General features: G+C 37.2%; 1 protein-coding gene and 1 pseudogene across 1 annotated transcript in view; one reads left to right on the top strand and one right to left on the bottom strand.

Annotated features, from left to right (window-relative positions):
* The window catches only part of DOK6 (docking protein 6), a 395,919-nt gene that overhangs the window by 310,465 nt on the left and 64,659 nt on the right, over nucleotides 1-20,795 (bottom strand). The window lies entirely within an intron of this gene.
* LOC128572115 (RWD domain-containing protein 1-like) lies at nucleotides 1,237-15,427 on the top strand (annotated as a pseudogene).

The following is a 20,795-nucleotide window of genomic DNA, read 5'->3' as shown; positions in this document are numbered from 1 at the left end:
AGGATTGACATTTTTTTCCATAGTCGAACAATCACTCATAATATATCTAGGGAAGACTAGTATTATTTTTCTTTAAGGTATGGAATAAAGAAATGCTATTCAAATTCTAATTTTAACACCACCAACTATGTAAAAGAAAAGCTTTTAAAATGAAGTTGGTGCACCAACTAATTTTTCCTAGAGTCTGCAGATCACGCAAGGGAAGTGAGTATCCACTCAGAAATTTTTCAATTCAATGAAAATGTACTGAGTGTCCGCTATCTCCCTACGGGCTCAGGAAGGAGAGAGAAGACGGACATGATTACTGTCAATTTGGAGTTCATCAAATAGTGACCGTCTGTGCACAGGACAGCCTGTGAGTGGGAGAACAGCCAGTGCTCGAGAAGTCACCATCCCACGGGCCAGACAGACCCCACATACAGTAACACTCTGATTCCTCCTTTCCCAAGGATGCTCCTTGCGAGACTCAGTGGGAGGTTCCAGAGAACTCAGCTAGACATAGTGTGTCTGCCAGTAGATGTGTGACTAGGTCCTTTCCAGCCTGGTCCTTTAGCTTGTCTCTTGAGAGGGATGAGAACCACAGAAACACCCTGCTGTTTTAATGATTTTGCTTAAACTTAACAAATGCATATTCAAGGCAAATGCTGTTTACCTTGGGAATATTCTCACGTGTGGCTTTCCAAGCTATATTTTAGGATGGTTACACACTTAGTCCAATTTTAATTTTCTGTCCTTACTTTATCTATGTTATGTGTAGTAAATATCAACCCATACCCATTCAATACAAAATCAGAATGACAATAATATCAGCCTCAGAAGGCTGTTCATGGTTAATATTTTACGTTTAGTAATCTGCTTAATAGAGTGCTTAACACAGTTTAATTACACATTGTCAACCCTTACTATTTTTTCCTGTATTAGTACCTGCTACTAAACGTATCATGTCTGGCTTCATATTACTTATAATCTGAATACTGCATCAAATAAAACTTCAATAAATATTTTGTGCCATAGAATTTTTGGAAGCTTGAACATAATACTACTAAATATAATCTGTGTCCTAGGATTTTCACATTCTACGGGGAGACAGACGCTTACATTTTAAGTAATTATAACATGGTATATGATATGTGTGCTAGGACAGAAGGGATCAGAGAACACCAGGAGAAAAATGGACTGACTTTCTTACCTGTAATTGAGATATTGTGAAATGTTATCTAAATTGCGTTTGGAGGCATGAACGGAGGTAAACAAAGCCAAGAGACAAGGCGAGCAATGAAAGCAGAAAAAAGCATGGTGTCCAAAGACAAGGGCATTAGAGAGCGTTGTCCACTTGGTAACCCACAGCAGCAAGGGAAATTTAGGTGGCTAGGTCCAGAGAAAAGAGCAGCGCTGGGTATCAAGATCTGCCACACGAGCACATCAGCGGCCATCAAGCACAGAAAGGTAATTCTATCATTTAAGTTTCTGAGAAAAATGAGAAGGTAACAGGCTAAAGATATACCTCGGATGTATCAGCATGCAACCAGACAGATGAGATGATTAAATCAGGAAAGAATCCAAAGGGGGAGAATCTGAAGAGACGATTTTTCAATAATTCCAGAAAACAGAACACCTTCCTCTACCTAATTACAGACATCAGGTTTTTTGTTTTAAGGCAAAGTCTCACTATGTCGCCCTCAGTAAGTACCCTGGCATCACAGCTCACAGTAACCTTAAACTCTTGGGCTTGAGTGATTCTCTTGCCTCAGCCTCCCGAGGAGCTGGGACTACAGGCGCCCGTCACAACACCCGGCTATTTTTGTTGTTGTTGTTTAACTGTGCTGGGCCGGATTTGAACCCACCAGCCTGAGTGCATGTGGCTGGCACCCTACCCACTGAGCTACGGGCGCGGCCCCAGACATCAGTTTTTTTAAGAGATAAACCACCACGTAGACAACCTTTTTTATAAACTTAAGTGGGTTTAATTTGGGCTTAAGAAGGAAGCACTGATCTGAAATCTTATACAAATCTTTTAAATTTGCCTAAGTTTCGTGTTATTAAAAGACAAAGTACCACAATTAGACTTTAGGCTTCAGTTATCACCTATAGAACTTTAAAATCATAAAACAGCCACAAATTTCTCTCCTTTAAAGTACAAAGGCACGTTGTGAGTAAAATTAGTATCCAGATTTGTGAATGTGGGTCAATTAAGTGATCATGATAAACATTTTGCAATGTACATGCATATCACGTCATCATGTTCCACACTTAAATATACAGAGGGGGCCGAAACATGTATATACATTTAAAAGATGAAAATACTGTGTTTATATTGTAATAATATATACGGAGAATGTTTGTTATCTTGTACCAGGTCTGACAAGTTTGTAAATTCATCCTAGACAACATGCAACATACCTCATTGCTGAACATCACTGTGGTCACCTTCCAAGGACTCCCTGGGGCTGTCTGGTGACTGTACTAGTATTCGGCAAAGAGGTATGTAGCACTTTTTCTAAGACAAGTTCGTGAACTTAATTGTCAGACCTCTTACAAGCATAGCTCTGATGACCATTCTAGAAAAAAGAGTTCCAGAACTGCTTTGAAGGGTGGATGGGACACTAGCCTTGGGGCATAGATTCCCAAGTGCACCTTGAAGGTGACCGTCGTGACATTTAGCAATGAGGTATGTTGATTCAGCAAATCTAGGCAGGGTGGAAAATCTGAATTTCTCCCAAGTTCGCAGGTGATGCTGCTGCCGTTGGTCTGGGGACCACACTCTCAGAGTGACGCTGTAGGGGACGGGTGCCCGTGTGCAAGCCGTGGACAAGCTATGTACGCTGTTTGTCTGCATGTCCCTTCTCTGTTAGTAAAAGGAACACGGTTAACCACGCTGATGAATCTACCACATTTACAGTAGGGATTAACTATGATAATGTTTTTAAAAACCATTTTACAATCCTTTAAAGTGCTACGCAAAGATGAAATATTAAAGTTGTGCTTTTTTGTTTATATAGTAGGATTATAAACTCTACCTGGTAGGTTTTGGAAAGATCTTCAGTGTTATTTGTACTGTAGTTGCATTGTTTGTAAGTGTAGTATGACAACATTATCATGACAACTCTATGGTTTTGTAGATATCACAGCTAACAGTTCCTAGCCAATTGCTGTGCCAATCGGCCTATGTTTTCATTTAGTACTCAATTAGGCAGGTATGACCCCTATTCTGATTTGAAAAGAACACACAGGTAGTAAATGACACAGCTGGATTTGAGGCGCAAGAGTCTAAAAAAGGAAAACATAACCTTTTGGGTAGTTCTCAAACTTCCCTTAAATAATCCAAAGTTTTAACATGGTAAGATAATTCACTGACAGGCTTATTCGAATTGAGACTTTCAGATGTAGCATGTACAATCTCTGCAATATTGTTCTTGGCTGTTTATGAAAGGGAAATCTCATACTATTTTCCATTCTGTATGATACTCATAAATTTAAGATAAATACTGTATGACACCAACTGCACTCTCCTATAAAAGAAATTTGTGCTTTTTGTAGTTACTATTGTATATTTACCATAAGCTAATATAGTGCATTAGTCTTTTTACATAGAGTGTTTTTGTCCAAAATAAGATAACAATTAGAATCACAGATTCACAGATTTCTATCTGCTGCTGGCCCATGAAGAGCTCTATAAAAAGACAGATTTAGGAATGAACACTTTCTAACAAAAATAGCCATAATAGCACTGAGCTCTCAATTTGGAAATGATCACATTTAATATTTTTTTGGATTGCCATTTACTTCGTGGTAATATCTAGCCGGTTGGGAAGAAAAAGGATGATTTATATATTCAGGTAGCGAGGTTAAGGAAAGGATAATGTATCTGTTTATAGACAGCATTTTAGAAACATTCCTGGGCAACCTATTCTAAACCAATTCAGATCAAGACACAGCATACACAACCTCGAAGTCCACAGTGACACTCAAAATAACAGCCTGTAAATGACACTGCATGTTAGAAAGCCCTTGGTATTGGCTGGAATTACTATTGAGCAGTTTCTTGTTTTAAAATCTCAGGAAACGTACTAACGGACTAAACATGTTGCCAGCTTACGATCAGAATTGCATCATATACAGATATGCAAGACAATATTGTGACCAAAGGGACAGAATCTCAAACTCAGCCTTACATATTTCTACTGACTTCTTAGAAAACACACTTTTTAATGCCTAGAGCTATTTTCCCAAGAAGAATTCAACGATGCGTAGAAAACTCATTTTTCTGCACACACAGCATGTGTTTATTATGTCAGAAAGTGACAAGCAATATGATTCTTCAATAGTTAGATTTCTTTGTGTTGTGAGGGGCATTTGAGACAATCAAGATAGAAAATGTGCGAAAATTTCCTCCAGATTAGCCAGTCAAAGCATTTCCTGATCATCTAAGTGAACCAGATGGACGTTCTACCCTGACGACGATGGGTGGTTAACTTGAGCAATTTCTTTGTGTTGTGAGGGGCATTTGAGACAATCAAGATAGAAAATGTGCGAAAATTTCCTCCAGATTAGCCAGTCAAAGCATTTCCTGATCATCTAAGTGAACCAGACGGACCTTCTGCACTGATGACATTGGGTGGTTAACTTGAGCAATTTCCATTCTGTTGTGTTTCTTATTACTGAGAGTAGGTAACATTCACTGAATGTTTAATATCTGCCATGATTTTTGCGGAATAATTTGTGTTAGCCTATTAAATGGTACTTATCAATTTTACCTAAGGAAAGAGAGGTTTTGGTAGCAATAAATAACATTTTATTTTTTCATTTTTTTATTTTATTAATATTAAACCATAGCTGTGTACATTAATGTGATCATGGGGCACCATACACTGGTTTTATAAACAGTTTGACACATTTTCATCACACTGGTTAACATAGCCTTCCTGGCATTTTCTTAGTTATTGTAAGACAATTATATTCTACATTTACTAAGTTTCACATGTACCCTTGTAAGATGCACCACAGGTGTAATCCCACCAATCACCCTCTCTCATTTTAGATATGATATAGCTAGCAGCTGCAGAAGTGTTATTTGAACTATTATTAAAACATTATTTCATATTTTTGTCTCATTCCCAAATAATCTTAATGAGTCAATGATGATCTAAGGAAACATAATCAGTAAGAAGACTGGTATTTCCCTTTATCATCCAAATACCCAATAATACTCAATATTTTCTGATTCAAAACAAATATATAACCCATGTGTTCTATACTTTACATATTTTATATTTTAACAAGTTTTTACTTAAAAAAATAGAGAAATGCATAGATAATTTTAGCTCCTTGCTAAATTCATGCATAAATGTATGAATTTCAGCCCTTTAACCATAGGGTGTGTGTTCTCATGTGTGTTGCGGAGGAGAAAATTCTTTTATAGATTATAACAATAGATTATAATTCATTATTATTATAACATTATAACATTGTAACAGATATATATGCTACATATTATATATAACATATACATATAATATATAATATATTATAATTTAACATTATTAAATGAAATAATTTATATTCCTATTTTATTTTAATTGGCACATAAAATTCTAAACTATTTTATGAGTATCTCCAAAGGTATATATTTTTAAAAAATATGTTTACTTAAAATATTTCAGGTAATTAAAATATAACACTGAAAATTATAAATACACACTATTGCCTAGACGTAGGATAGATTAACTTTCCACTAAGTTAGGTATCTAAAAAATTGTGAGAGTGATGTTTTGCTATTTGTTTAAAAAGTAAATACACAATCAATGATTTTTTTCCACCTTGTTGATTTTTATTTTCTTTAGTATTATCTATTGTCATATTTCTCAATTATTTCTAACTATAAATATGTTTTTAGCTTGCAGTCAGAAAAACTTGGGGCACTCTAAGTCTATTCACGGGAATCACTGAACTGGAGATGATCTATTGAACTCCGGGGGTTTTCAAACTTTTTTGCAATAATTTTTTTTCCCTTATAAAATCTTTTCTGGAATGCAAATTGAATACCGTGTCTGGTATTATAAATTGCTGTGGTCTATGAGGAACACTTAGTTCCTTGTGGAACCCTGAACCATTTCCAGATCCTGATAAAAATCCTTACCGAGCTGGCTCTGCTGACTTGCGCTCAGACCCGCCGATGGCTGGCGCAGGCTACTCTCTCATCTACCGAAAGTATTGTAAGAGGGCATTGCATAAAAAGGGGTAGGAAGGAGGGTTACGGTGTAGGGCGCACCTCTAGGGGAAAGGACACAATTATAAGAGGGACTTTATCTAACAGACACAATCAGTGTAACTCATTACTTGTACCTTCAATGAATCCCCTAAAATAAAAATAATACTTACAAATAAAAAAAGTGGCTTTATTTATATAGTACATTTTGTCTTCATCAAATATGAGGAAGAACCCCAAACCCCAGGCTCTTTGAGTAGAGCCACCAAAAGTCTACACTTTCTAACCCCCCACTCCATCACTGCCTGCAGCAGAGGCTGGAGGCCACCTGCTTTCTGAGGCTGTTCACAATCAGACACAAATTACTCCTGTAAAATTTATAACAGAAATAAGCCCACGTTACCCATCTGCAAAATACAACCCACCTGGAAATGAGCAGATCCACTTTACTGAAGTTGAATATAAATTAGTGTAACACAGGCTTTAAATAATCAAAATATTTCACTATTTTTTGTGTTTATATCAAAATAATACTTTTGGTTTATTAAATAAAAAGTTGAATGAAATGGACCCAATTTCCTTCGTCTTTTTCGTTTGTTTGAATTGCATCGCGTAGAGAGAGTTCAGATGCTTAGGAAAGTGACTATCAGCTTCTAGGTGCTCATAACTTTAGTCTTTGGTCTCACCTTTTTTTTTTTTTTAGATGAAGAGTTTACATTGCATGATAGGAAAGGTATTTTTCTATGTTAAGTATATGCTAACAAGCTTATATTAATAAATCAAATGTCTCTAAAAGGGACACAATTAAAAAAAAAAAACAGAAAAAAATTATTGCTTAACTCAAAACCTTTCTTCAGGATTATCTCCAGATTTCCACAGTTCAATTGTGAAGTCTTTTTTTCTAAATTTTGACTATTCTAACATACATTTACATAGATCTTCAGTGTTAGGGAAATTTATTTTTGCTTTGTGGGGTATGAGGTTTGCTGAACAAAACAGCATGTAATTGAGTAACTTCCTGGTGGTGGTGTGAGCTGTGGCTGCAGCCTAATGGTGTCATTGTGAGTCCCAGCCTTCCTTGCCTTGCAAATCCTAACCGACTATTTTATCCATTGCTTTCTAATCTTAGTTTAAAGTCTCTCACTGAAATTTCTGTATTTCTAATGACAAGTGGACATTTCTTTAAGAGCATGTTAATTGAAAAATGTATTATATACAGCAGTTACTTAGTAGAGATTTGACCAATACATGACTGAAGACACTTCTCCGTCCCCGGGGCTGCCGTTAAGTGGATGAAGAATTTCTGCCTCCTGTTTCTGGAACACCAACTGGATAAGAAAAACGTGACTGTACGGAGAAAACCACGCTGCATGGAGGCCTAAGCCACCAGGAGAGGTCCTGGGGAAATGAGCAGACAGACTTGGGAGAGTGAAGAAATTCAACGTCTTGGAAATAAACCCTCCAGCCTCAGTCACTTCTGCGAACGCTCCACACACCTGGACAAGACTCAGCAGATGGCTTTCCAATCTCAACAAAATTTAAATAAAATAAAATGATTGTTCCCAGCCACCAAGTTTTGGAGCTTATATAAAAATAATAGATAAACAAAATAAGCATTAAAGTATTTGCCTTTATGTCTGATGATTTTATATTATTTGAGGCTAAGTTAATTTTCAAAGACTTAACCATGTGTGAAACTCCTATAAAAAATTCTTTTTTTTTTTAAATTAAATCATAGCTGTGTACATTAATGCAATCATGGGGTACCCTGCGCTGGTTTTATATACAATTTGAAATATTTTCATCACACTGGTTAAAATAGCCTTCCTGGCTATAAACAAATTCTTATATTGAGTTAAATTTCCAAGGCACACAGCCCAGCTGCTATGTAACTCTTTCCTAGGTGCTAAAAAAGATTTTCAGTGGCTAAAAGGTCCTTGTAAAGGTAAGAAAAGATCTAGTCATTATGCGGAAGAAGAAAAGCAACCAAAAAGTTGAAACATCAGAATCTTTATGTGGTTTCCTGAATTATTAATTCTATCTCCTTACACACAATTATAAGAGATTTTGCATTTACTTCTAAACATCTTCCTAATTGAACATATGAAATTCATACTTGAGGAATATAAGAGAATTATAATAAATACTGAATATGAAATTATTTTCCTCAAAGGCCAGAGGCAGCATTATTTATTTATCAATTGATTTTTCTTCCATATTTAGGATTTGTATCCAGTCTATATTAAATTTTAAATTATTGAAATAAATGTGTTTCACAAGGGAAATCAGTGTCAAAAGTTCAAAGAACACTACAGTAATTGCTGTCAACGATTTAGACTTCACTGTCAAATATTTACATAACATGAGTTTAAATGAAAGTAAAAGCCATGAATTGAATATGAGTGAAGTGGTATTTTTTCAAGGGATAATTCCTTTGAAGAGCTTGTTCATAATCTATTATAAATGCTTTAATAATTAGATATCATTATTTCAACTCTTTTGATCCATGTTGCTGTGAGACATTTCTATTTCCTGACATATTTTTCTGCCTAAGAGTTTATAATTTGATGAATCCATTATTTACTATGATATTTTCTGTATATGTAATGACATTTTGTTAGTGATGAGCAACACATCCGACAGTGGACCCATAACCTTACTGTACCTTTTCTACATGTAGATGTTTAGAAACCAAAACACTTGCCATCGTCACAGCCGCCCACAGTACTCACTACATAACGTGCTGTGCAGATTGTAGCCCAGGAGCAATCAGCCAGCCTGGACAGCAGGGCTGCACCATTTCGATTCGTGTAAGTGCACTTTATAACATTTGCACAATGATGCATTTCTCAGACGGTATCCTCACTGGTTTTTCTTTTTCTTTTTTCCTTTGGTGTACATATAACACATTTTATTAATCCACCTATGAATTGGGGGGCACTTGGGTCGATTCTACATGCTTGCAATTAGGAATTGTGCTGCAATAAACATTGGAGTCCACGTGTCCTTTTGATAAAATGACTTCTTTTCTTTGGGTAGATACCCAGTAGTGGAATTCCTGGATCAATGGCAGGTCTGTTTTCAGTTCTTTAAAGAATCATCATGCTGTTTTTCATAAAGATTTTACTACAGGGTGCCCCAAACGTCACCCATAAAGTCACCATCCATAGGGGAAATGGGAAATTATAGCCAAACGTAACCCTATTCACATAATATATGTTAAAAAACTCTACAAAGAGGTGGCCAACCCATAGAAAATACTTTGTAAAATTTCATAATGACCATCCCGCAAATAATGGGACACATCAAGCTACAATTTCCCTTTTTCCTTATATATGGTGACCTTACAGGCAACCCTGGGGACACACTGTAATTTGCAGTCCCACCAACAGTGTATCGTGTTAATTTCTTTCTGTATCCATGTCAGCATCTATTTTCTGGGGGTTTTTTAATGGTATCCTCCTTGTTAAGTGATGCCTGATGGTAAATATAACTTTATATCTTTGTTCACTATGATAATATATGGTACTGTGAAGTTATTAAATTATAAACTTATGCTTTCAGGGACAAAGACTTTGTGGATGCAATTGCGAAGAAGAGTTTTCAAATACAGATGTTTTTAGAGTCTGTTGAAATTGCAAAGAAGCTGGTTGTCAGGAACATCACATTTCATCGTTTTATACTATTGATCTTAAAGGCAATTCAGTGATGAATATGAAATGAAGTTTCTATAAAATATCATTGGTTTTAAAATGATTCTTCAGCAGCAAAACCCTTTTTTTTGTATAACAAAACCTTCCTCACAGTTGCAATGAATGATGAGAAGAACGTCAGTGTTCTAGGGGCCCAGGGGAAGGCAATGGCCATATTCATGCCTGTTTGATCTCACTCTTCTCTGCTGAAGGAGCTGCTAAAGCCCCTCTGTGGATGTTTAGAGTTTGAAGCACATTATTCAGAACCATGGTATTAGGTCAGCTGGGATCACTGTCATAACTCAATGCATTATACGTAGTGACAACGGATTTAAATAAAAACGTTATTCCCCACCACCTCTCAGATAAGTTGTTCATACTTGCCCATGATGCCTCAGAGTAAGTCACCAGGGCACCACTGGCAAAGCATTTTCAGGCGAGAAACAGGTCCAGTTCCCAGCACCACCCATTGGTTACACACTGTGCCTTCCCTCTGCTGTCCTTGCACGTAGGAGGGGCCCCGTCCTGACAGCTCTAATAGCAACTTAGTGTCTCCTTTACACAAATCAATAAAAGGCCCAAGGAAGATCCTGCCTTCTTTTAATCTTTTGTGATGTTGCCACCTGTTTCAAATGGTCTGTTTTCAAGGTGGTGGGAAGTGCATCAGTTTGACCCCAGATGAACATAGGGAGGTCCCTCATCATCCAAAGATGTTCCAAGTTTACTTCAACGTTCCAAATACAGGGAGGAGTAGTCTTCCATCATAATTACATTTTTCTGTTCTTCAACCACTTTTTTGACAGTGTGACATGTAGAGTTATAATCAGCCATCTATCTGGTAGAATTTTCCAAGCGTATGACTGATCTAATAATTTATTTGAGTCATTTATCGCCTCTTCTAAGCACTGTACAAATTTGCTGTCATTCAGATACACAGATGACAGATACAGACATAAAATGACTATAGACTTTGATAGAAAATGAGTCATCTTTTAAAATTTTATGAAGCAGCTTCAAAAAATCATTGAATAACAAAATCATTAGATAAATACGTTTTAAACAATTTCTGAAAAGTGAAAGGTGACCTTTAAATGTTTATTGAATGTACATCAGTTAAGTACCAGTGCTTGTGAGGTGACGTTGGGCTTGTGAAAAATACACCTAATATGTTATTATATAATATATATTATAAAATGATTTTTATTTTTGTCATTAGTTCATTCTAGAGGTAAAAAAGTAAGTCTGAGACTGTTCAAGGAAATATTTCCAAAAATTATATTTTTCGGAACTATTTTTCTTGGTAGTGATAGAGTAGGTGAGGAAAGAGAAAAGCGTAAAGGATCGTACCCTATGTGTAGGGAAAGATATATAGCACATTGCACTTTAAAATTTTCAGCAAAATCAGAAAACATTTGGTCTGATGACCTTAAGCCCAACCGGATAAATGCTTTCCTTCCCAGAACATTACCAATTCTGTCCTTCTAAAAGAATAAGGCAGATGACCCAGTAACTGACCAGGCCTTTCTTCACTCCACTGAAGGATCTTAGAAAAAAATGGTGCCAAAAAGGGTGAAGTCTTCACTTTTTGGTCACAGACTTAGAGCAGACCATCTCCAGACCCAGTGGACAATGAGGGGATGGGGCTACAGGACACCAGATGCCCTTTTTGTTTTATGCGCTGTATCCATGGGGCAGAGTTGAAGGCTTCCCAAATGAAGTGAAGCCTGTCCAGTCTCTGCTCTCATTTCCCCTCATTTTTATCTCCTATCTGTTAAGAGACTTTATAAAGTACATGAAGAGTAGATTTCTAAGAAAAACTCATATATACAACACAGAAAAAATATAAAAATTTTTATATTTAAAAATAGAACCGAAAACCACTCAAATCTGTACGCTGAGTTGCGAGGCAGTGTTTGGGCACGCCATCTCACTCTCCAGGGATCACCGTGGCCTGGGGACCCAGTCCACTACCGTGGAGCGCAGTTGGTCTGCGCAGCCGACTGCACGAGCTCCAGACTGAATCCCCCAAGGGGAAGCCTCAACCCCCATTGCTCTGAATTCTGTATTTGCAAATTCTCCTCCTTCCTCAGATTTATGTGTAACCCCAAATCAACCCTCATTGCTCTTCCTTTGTTGTTTATGGAAGTGGCGGGGCAGGGAGAAATCTAAATCTCCCCACGCTCACATCCCGCAAAGCCAGAGGCCGCCCCCTGCCTCCTTGTTCAGCTCTCTCAAGGTCCGTTTATAAACCTGTGTTTTCACTTTTTTGTGCTTTTTATTGGTGGTTTCACTGTCTAAAATGACTCTTACGCAGAGTGTCATCCGGTGTTCCCAACTGCGAGAAGGCTGTGACACAGTTGAGGGAGAAAACAGGGATTGGATATTGGATAAGCTTGACCCTGCTGTTGGCCACAAGTTCAATGTTAATGAATTGAGAATATGTATTACATCAAGGTCTTTGAAGAGAAACACATTTCAAACAAGTAGAGGTAGGGCCAGGCACTGTGGTCCAGGCCTGTAATCCTAGCACTCTAGGAGGCCAAGGCAGAAGGATCCCTTGAGCTCAGGAGTTCGAGACCAGCCTGAGCAGGAGCGAGACTGGGTGTCTACTAAAAATAGAAAATACTTTGGGATGCTGAAGCAGGAGGATTGCTGGAGCCCAGGAGTTTGAGGTTGCTGTGAGCTGGGCTAAGCCACAGTGCTGCAGGCTGGGCAGCAGAGTGAGACTGTGTCTCAAACAAAAAATGTTCAGTACCAATCAGATGCTGAAAATGTTGTAACCAGAGGTTGTTAGAACACAACTCCGCGCTGCCTTTAGGAGCAATGGTTAAGTATCACTCAATGACAGACAAAACTGAAAACCTTTTCTAGATGTTGACATATTGATTCTTTAATTCGTTGAACAAATACAAAATACAAAAAGTGAAAATGCCTAAAAGTATTTTTGGAGAGTGGTGTTATAAAAGGAAGATTGCTTCTAAATTTAGGCTTTGTTCTCAACACCAAAAATATATCAACTGAATATCTCTGTGCATACTTATAAAGCTGAGACGTATTTGGATTTCTTATAAAAGAAAAACTTCTGTCATTGAAAGTATAGGGATTGTTGAACCATTTAAAAACACACACATACTACATAGAAACAAGTTCACCAAAGGGCTTTATAAGAATATTTCAGCCAGTTTTGGATTTTAGAGACTTAGTGAACACTTAATTTACATTTTATGGCAAAGCTTAGACCTTAATATTTGTAAATTAAGTCAACAAAAATTCAAGATACATTAAGGTCCCAAGGATGTTAGCTAAGAGCAGGCTCCCTCCACCTGCTGTTTCCGATACAGCAGATTAAAAAAAAAGGAACAACAACAACAAAAAAAAAACATCAGGGGCAGCACCTGTGGCTCAAAGGAGTAGGGTGCCAGCTCCATATATGGGAGGTGACGGGTTCAACCCGGCCCTGGCCAAAAACTGCCAAAAATAAAAAAAAATTAGGATTGACTGTTAAGTAGTTAAAAATTCTTGTTAACTTAAAACATAAAGGACGGCGCCTGTGGCTCAAAGGAGTAGGGCAACGGCCCCATATAACAGAGGTGGTGGGTTCAAACCCAGCCCTGGCCAAAAAAAAAAAAAATGCGGCACTGAAAACATAAAAATGCATAGATGTTGAATAAAATAAAGGGACAAACTAATTTGGCAGGCAGATTAATGGACAGAAAAATTATGTCAGTCAATTAAGGAAAGCAATTAACAAAGGAGGCAGGGCACTAAGTCTGAATACAACACAGAGATTAGTATCTCGGTGCCTATGATTTATAAATTTTGTTAGACACGCGTAAGTACAGCCTACAGTCCCGCCAGTCAGTTACAAGTAACAGGTCTCTTTTACACAACTTATTATCATTACTCCGGAGGAAAGGGTTTCCTGAGGTTTGAATGGCACCTACAGTTACTGAGAGAAGAAAGTCACACAGACGCTGGTGGTACAGGGTTCAGAAGAAAACAGAAGGGACGACCAGAAGAAGAAATCAACAGGAAAACGATGACTCCACAGTCTGCTTGTACACCAGGAAAGAACAGATGACTGTTACGTCCCAGCAGCCTAAAACACCTTCCAAGACAGTGGCTTTCTAAGACAGGGGGGATTTCAGGACTCTCTCCCATTAACGAAAAGGATTGCATCACTAAAGAACAGAAAATGATGAGATCCTAGAGTTAGAGGTTATTTTAAATTATAGTATTCATAGTTCTTATATAATTCTTTGAAATCATCCTTTTTCTTCAAATTTCTTATCTTCCAGAACAAGTTTAAAACAGAAAGATCCTAGCCACCAGAGATACACATATGCTAAAGAAATTAAAATTTCTAAAATGGGTCATTTTTATGCTGCTACAAGATATTAATTTGTTCTGTCATTTTTCAACTGTTACTATATATTCCCTTTGTGATTATGGGTGGCATAATCTAAATTTTCTTCAATTCTTTCCCTCCGATGTGGTGTATTAAAACTTTCATATCCTATTGCATTCGTTAACACTTTGGTGCACCCCCCGTTTTTTTGATAATTTTCAGTTGTAAAGGATTGAGTCAAACATAGTTTAAAAGGCAGGCCTCGGAGGCTGGCGCGGAGCGTTGCTCAGCAGGCTGGGTCTGTCTTTGGGTCCTGGGCCTTCTAGCCGGGGATTCTCTGTGCCTGCGTACACCAGGCTGCTGCCCGCGGCTGGCTCTCCCAGCGCAGCCATGGTCTCGGCTGCTGCACTCTGCTTGGGTGTCTGGGCAATCCATGAGCAGCAGCAAGGGCCACAGTGACAGATTACCACAAGGAACAGCTCAATGAGCTGGAGGCTCTGGAGTCTACCCCGACTCCTTCACAGTGTTATCAGAAAATCCACCCGGCTTCACTATTACTGTGACATCTGGGGCTGGAGAAAATGATGAAACAGTCCAGACTACCCTCAAGTTTGCATACAGTGAAAAATACCCAGATGAAGCGCCTCTTTATGAAATATTCTCCCGGGAAAATCTAGAAGATAATGATATCTCAAACATTTTAAAATTATTAGCATTACAGGCTGAAGAAAATCTTGGTATGGTGATGATCTTTACTCGAGTGACAGCTGTGCAAGAAAAATTAAATGAAATAGTAGATCAGATAAAAACTAGAAGAGAAGAAGAAAAGAAACAGAAAGAAAAAGAAGCGGAAGAAGCTGAAAAGCAAGTATTCCAGGGCACTCAGTTACAATTGAGAGTTTCTTAAATTGGAAAGCTAAGTTTGATGCAGAACTTTTGGAAATTAAAAAGAAATGGATGAAAAAAGAAGAACAAGCAGGAAAAAATAAATTAAGTGGGAAACAGTTATGTGAAACAGACCACAATCTTGAGACATCTGATATCCAGTTCTTGGAGGATGCTGGAAACAATGTGGAAGTAGATGAATCCTTGTTCCAGGAAATGGATGACTTGGAGCTGGAGGATGATGAGGGTGATGCAAACTACAATCCTGCTGACCCAGGGAGTGACTCAACTCACTGATGGGCTGCCCCATCTGCAGAGAGGCTTGACTGCCACAGCATCTGTGGCTATGCTCAGAGGGTTTTGATTTTCCTTTCTTTTTTTTCCAAGAAAAAATAATTTTCAGGAGAATATGTTCTGATAGCTTTCATCATTGAACTTAATAAACTGACCTTAAAATTTCAAATATAAGATGTTTAGTTTCTCTTATGGTGAGCAGAAGTTTGCATATTTAAAAATTACTTAGTTTTGGAGAGAAAGATCCTGCCTGTCACACCAAGACTTGAAGGTAGGTGGCTTCTGACACATGTTTGGGTTTCTATGTGGAATTGAAATGACTTTGAATTTCTGTGCTGCTGTCAATGGATTCCAATTGTCACTCATATAAAGTATGAAAAGACTGAGGTGACTAGAATGTTCAAGCTTCTGGATTCTTGCCTCCAGGCACAAGAAATGTAAGTGTTAAAATGAGAAGCTCATTATGACCAGGATTAAAATGGACTTTAATCTTTAAAATAAATAAATAAAAGCCAGGCCTCAGGTGGGACTGACCTCTCACCTCCTCCCCACTCTCAAGCATGAGGCTCCTGGGATGTGGAGGAGCAAAGACTTGGCCATTTCCTTCCTTCTTTTTTAAGTGACTAGTGGGCAAAGGTGTGTAGTGGATTGGGCGGGTCTCTGAATTCTGGACCAAAGAGAATTGGTGTTGAATTTGAGGACAGGATGTAGGGGGAGAAAGCAAATATCTCTTTCCTACACTTCCCACTTTGTAAGTAGGTACGTTGTGCTTCTCGGGCTATCGGCCCATCTTGGGAGCAGCTGTGAGTCTTCCCAGCATCCGTCAGAGCCTGCTCAGGCCCAGTTTTCCACAGGGACAGACTCTTTCATCATGCCCGCCTGAAAAGGAAAAACCTGCCCTACCAATACCGCATACCTGGATTGTTGCTGTCCATCAGGCTATAATCCTGTGTCTATTTTAAAATCGTTACACTGTGTTGTGACCTCCATAATATGGAAGTTGTATCTCCTTCCTCGTATTTCTCACAATGAGATGCCTTCACAGAGCACAGCAAAGCCACCATCCAGTACATGTTCCACTGACAAATATTTCTAAACTCAACTTGATAGTGTCTAGCTTTAAATAGTTTATAGAAATTCAGGAGTTATTAATTATAGAAGAGAATACAGAAAAATTTAACATGTAGTTTAAAATATTTTAGATATATTAGCTACCTCAGTGCCACCAATTAACTTAATCATGAATATGCTTATATAACTAGAAAATTAAAAAGTCTGTTGGGTTCTTGTCACCATTATAATCAATTAATGTTCATTATCTTTGACACTCACTTTACCATACCCCTTAATTGAAATTTGAAAAACATTAAGTAACAGTTTCCCATTTATATTATTTATTGGCTTTAACTTTATAAATTGTACATCAATGAGCACATTTTAAAAATATGGAGTCCATAAGCTATTATTTAAAAACTACAATTTATTGTTTAAAGTTGGTAATTATCATTACTATCAAATTATATTTATTTTACCATTTAAAAGTGCATATTTGATTAATAAAAAGGTATTCGGTTGTATTTATGTCAACATACAGACTGTAACATATCGTTAGTTTAGCTGCTGAAGGATTAAATGAGTTTTGAGTGTTCCAATGTATTAATAACTTTTGAAATCGACCTAGTCTCTCTTGATTTATGTCTAAATTTATTAATGGTTCTGATAATTAAATTAAAATCAGGTCACTACCACATACTCACAAGAGACTGAACAGATGCAAAAGAAATGTTTAATCATGTTAGTGCCATGCTTCATTCAAAGTACTCTATGGGATTTTAAGCACTTCACTAAATTATTTTTATATCTCCACGTAAGAGTGTTAAATACTTTTTCTACTCACAGGAAGAAATCACAATTGCCATTCTAACTGAGAACATAGGTGACAAAGGAAATTTCCTTTTTATTTGTGAATATGTGCCAAGGTTAATGAATAAATCACCTGATGAAGAAATGTCTTAAGTTACATAACATTAACTTGTATTAATAGACCATTTTCCTTCCAAAGAGCTCACAATTAAATCTCTAAAACTGTATCATGACACCCGTATTACAGAACATAGACCTGCAGCAAAGTAAAAGTGGAGGAAAGATTGTCATCACTATAATCTCAGAACCTTGGATAACATGTGTTTGTATTTCTCCTCATCTGTCAACTGGGTCAGCCTCCTCCCTAAGGCCTGGAGGGAGAGGAACGGGAGCTTCCTTCTTCCCTACTCCAGCTCACGCTGTTAGATGTACCTCCTGCAGCCAGATTTTACCCCGGTTTACATCACCGCATCCTCTCTGAGTCACCCGGAACTCTTTGTTCATGTTCATTCTCCCATTTTTAATTTTTCATTGGAACTCTTTGAGACCAAATTTATTCACTAAAAATCCCCCCTCTTCTCCCTCATCTGAAAAATTCTCTGTTTCCTTGTTTATTCTAATTTTGTTTATAGGACCACCAGGTCCCATGAATAGGCACGTACCTTCCCAGTAACAGACTTCTTTTTCTCCCAATACACCTTCTTCGGTGTGCTTAGCCCTCAGTTTACCAAAAATGCCCCTGACAAAATACCAAAATGAGACCAAAAATCTCTTAATTTGTCTTAATTGTGATTTATATCATAATCTGGCAGCCCGTTTCCATAACTGAAGAGCAATACTAAATTTAAGTACCACTAAATGCAATTTTGTATCATAGATTGGATCTTGGAACAAAGAAAAGCCCATAAAATCCAAATAAAGTGTGAAGTTTAGTTAACAGTGCTTTTTCTTTTTTAGTTTTGACAAACACATTGTGGTAATGTGAGATGTTAAAATTAGAGAAAACTGAATGCTGGATGAATAAAATCTCTGTATTATGTTTATAACTTCTCTGCAAATTAAAAAACTATTCCAGTAAAAAAAAATAAAATAAAACATCTTAAAAGCAATTTACACATTAGATTTCTCATATATATATTTTGTTGTTGTTGTTATTTGGTTGTGTTTTTTTAGTTTAGCAGGCCCTGGCTGGGTTTGAACCCACCACCCCTGGTGCATGGGGCCGGCACTCTAACCAGTGAGCTATGAGTGCCCAGCCTATACTGATATTATTTCCCATATTTGTTTCATAATGTACTGGAAATAAAGTAATGGTAGTGGTTGTTTTGTGAATAAAAGTGTTTTAGTAGAATCAGAAAACAACGCTAACGTTACAGTGGCATATATAGTAAGTTTGTTTCTCAAAGAAAATGATGAAAGCTGTAATCAGAAAATTAAACAATTAGTTATTACTGGACCATGGAGACTGTAATCAGAAAATTAAACTATTAGTTATTATTGCCCTTCTTTTTAGATTAAGAAATAAAAGTTAAACCTCAAAGTGAAAGAAATAGAAGAAAGGGGGGATTAGGAGGAGGAGGAGGAGGGGGGAAGGGACCATAGTAAGTAAGGATCACATTAGAAACTGAACCCAAAACATGGATTGGCATCCAAGGTGCAAGAACATCTTTTGGGCGGTGCCTGTGGCTCAAAGGCAGGGTGCCAGCCCCATATGCCAGAGGTGGCGGGTTCAAACCCAACCCTGGCCAAAAACCACAAAAAAAAAAAAAAAAGAACATCTTTTGTAATACATAATAACATAATAGCTTCTATGATCTACCCAGAAAATGCCCTGTGCTAATATAAGACTTCTAATCTTTTCTTTTTTTTTCACTATGTGGGATATATAGCTAAATCCAGTGCCAACCAGGTGTGATTCAGAAAGCCTGTTTTCTCTTCCACCACACTAAGCCAATAGATATATAGATAAAAACACGCATATCCATGTCCTTTCTGAATTACAGATGGTTAAATATGTACAGAATGTGAGTAAACATTCTTGAACACTCAACTTAAGGTAATATTAGTATAATTCTCAACACTTCCAAGGAAAGAAGATGTAAACTTTATCATTTGCTAACGATAATACTTTTTTACATGTTTTCACTATTGATATATTTTATATGAATAACACATATGAAATTAATTTCATTTAATTAAAAGCCCCAAATACTAAAGTAGTATCCTTTTTCATGGCTGTGTTTTTTTTTTTAAAAATCCAAATGTGGAAAGAATGTGGCAAGTACAGAAATGTGCTTTGACGGGCGGCACCTGTGGCTCAAAGGAGTAGGGCGCCAGCCCCATAGGCCGGAGGTGGCGGGTTCAAACTCAGCCCCAGCCAAAAACTGTGAAAATAAATAAATAAATAAAAAGTTGAGTGCTGTGGCAGGTGCCTGTAGTCTCAGCTAGCTGCGAGGCTGAGGCAAGAGAATCACTTGAACCCAAGAGTTTAAGGTTGCTATAAGCTAAGATGCCACAGCACTCTACCAAGGGTGACCAAGCAAGACTCTGTCTCAAAAAAAAAAAAAAAAAGAAAAGAAATGTGCTTTTACAATGTTAATACGTAGGTTTATAATCTTGGCTGTTGACTAATAAGTAGATATTGATCATTCAGGAGGTGCCAAGACCACTTTGAAAGTTATTAATGTTGAAAATGTTTTTTTTTATTTCTATACATTCATGTCTAACAAAACTTTGAATTTCAAAACACATATGGATTATGTGTAATGTATAATATGTGTATATTAAATATACATATACTAACCTCCACTCAAATATAAAACAAATAAAAATGTTTTAGAGAAATACAGAAACGGATACTGTTTACTTTATCTTCACTACTTAACATTTTTTAAGCATACAGGAATACCATAAATACCTGTGGAACAATTCAGATGATACAGCCAGGCACCTTCTGGCTTTAAGCTTTCCAGAGCTATGGCGAGCAACAAACCTATAAGACACAAACCTTCGTTTGATAGAAAGGAAGGTAAAACAAAATTTTTGACTCGCTGAAACTTAGTGACCATTAACTCCATAGCATTTTTAAGGCATCATTTCTTGTGTTCTTGCTCCAAGGTTTGGTCCTCCACCACCATAATCTCCAGTGGGACAAACTTGGTTCAGTAGGCTTTGGTACTGACGCTTTGGCCTGGAATGGATCTATGAAACCCATTTCCACCCCTGAGGGTTGATAGGATCCCCTAAGATGAATTTTTCACATAAACTTTATGTCAGATTCTATATTTTAGACGATATTGTCACCAAAAGTTTACCACATATTGTATGATACGTACAATAGCCAGTCATAACTCTACAAACTATCTTTAAAAATAATACCATTTCTATGCTACAAGTAGCTTATTTGTAGGTCCTGCTATGAAAATAAATTCATTTTGGGGATTCTTAATGAAACTCACATAATTTTTCCTTCTCTCCACATCCACAGCATTTGGTGTTTTGGGACTTT

The sequence above is a fragment of the Nycticebus coucang genome, chromosome 19 (genome assembly GCF_027406575.1).
Source record: "Nycticebus coucang isolate mNycCou1 chromosome 19, mNycCou1.pri, whole genome shotgun sequence".
In the NCBI taxonomy this organism is placed as follows: Eukaryota; Metazoa; Chordata; class Mammalia; order Primates; family Lorisidae; genus Nycticebus; species Nycticebus coucang.
This window is presented reverse-complemented; position numbering and strand designations above follow the sequence as displayed.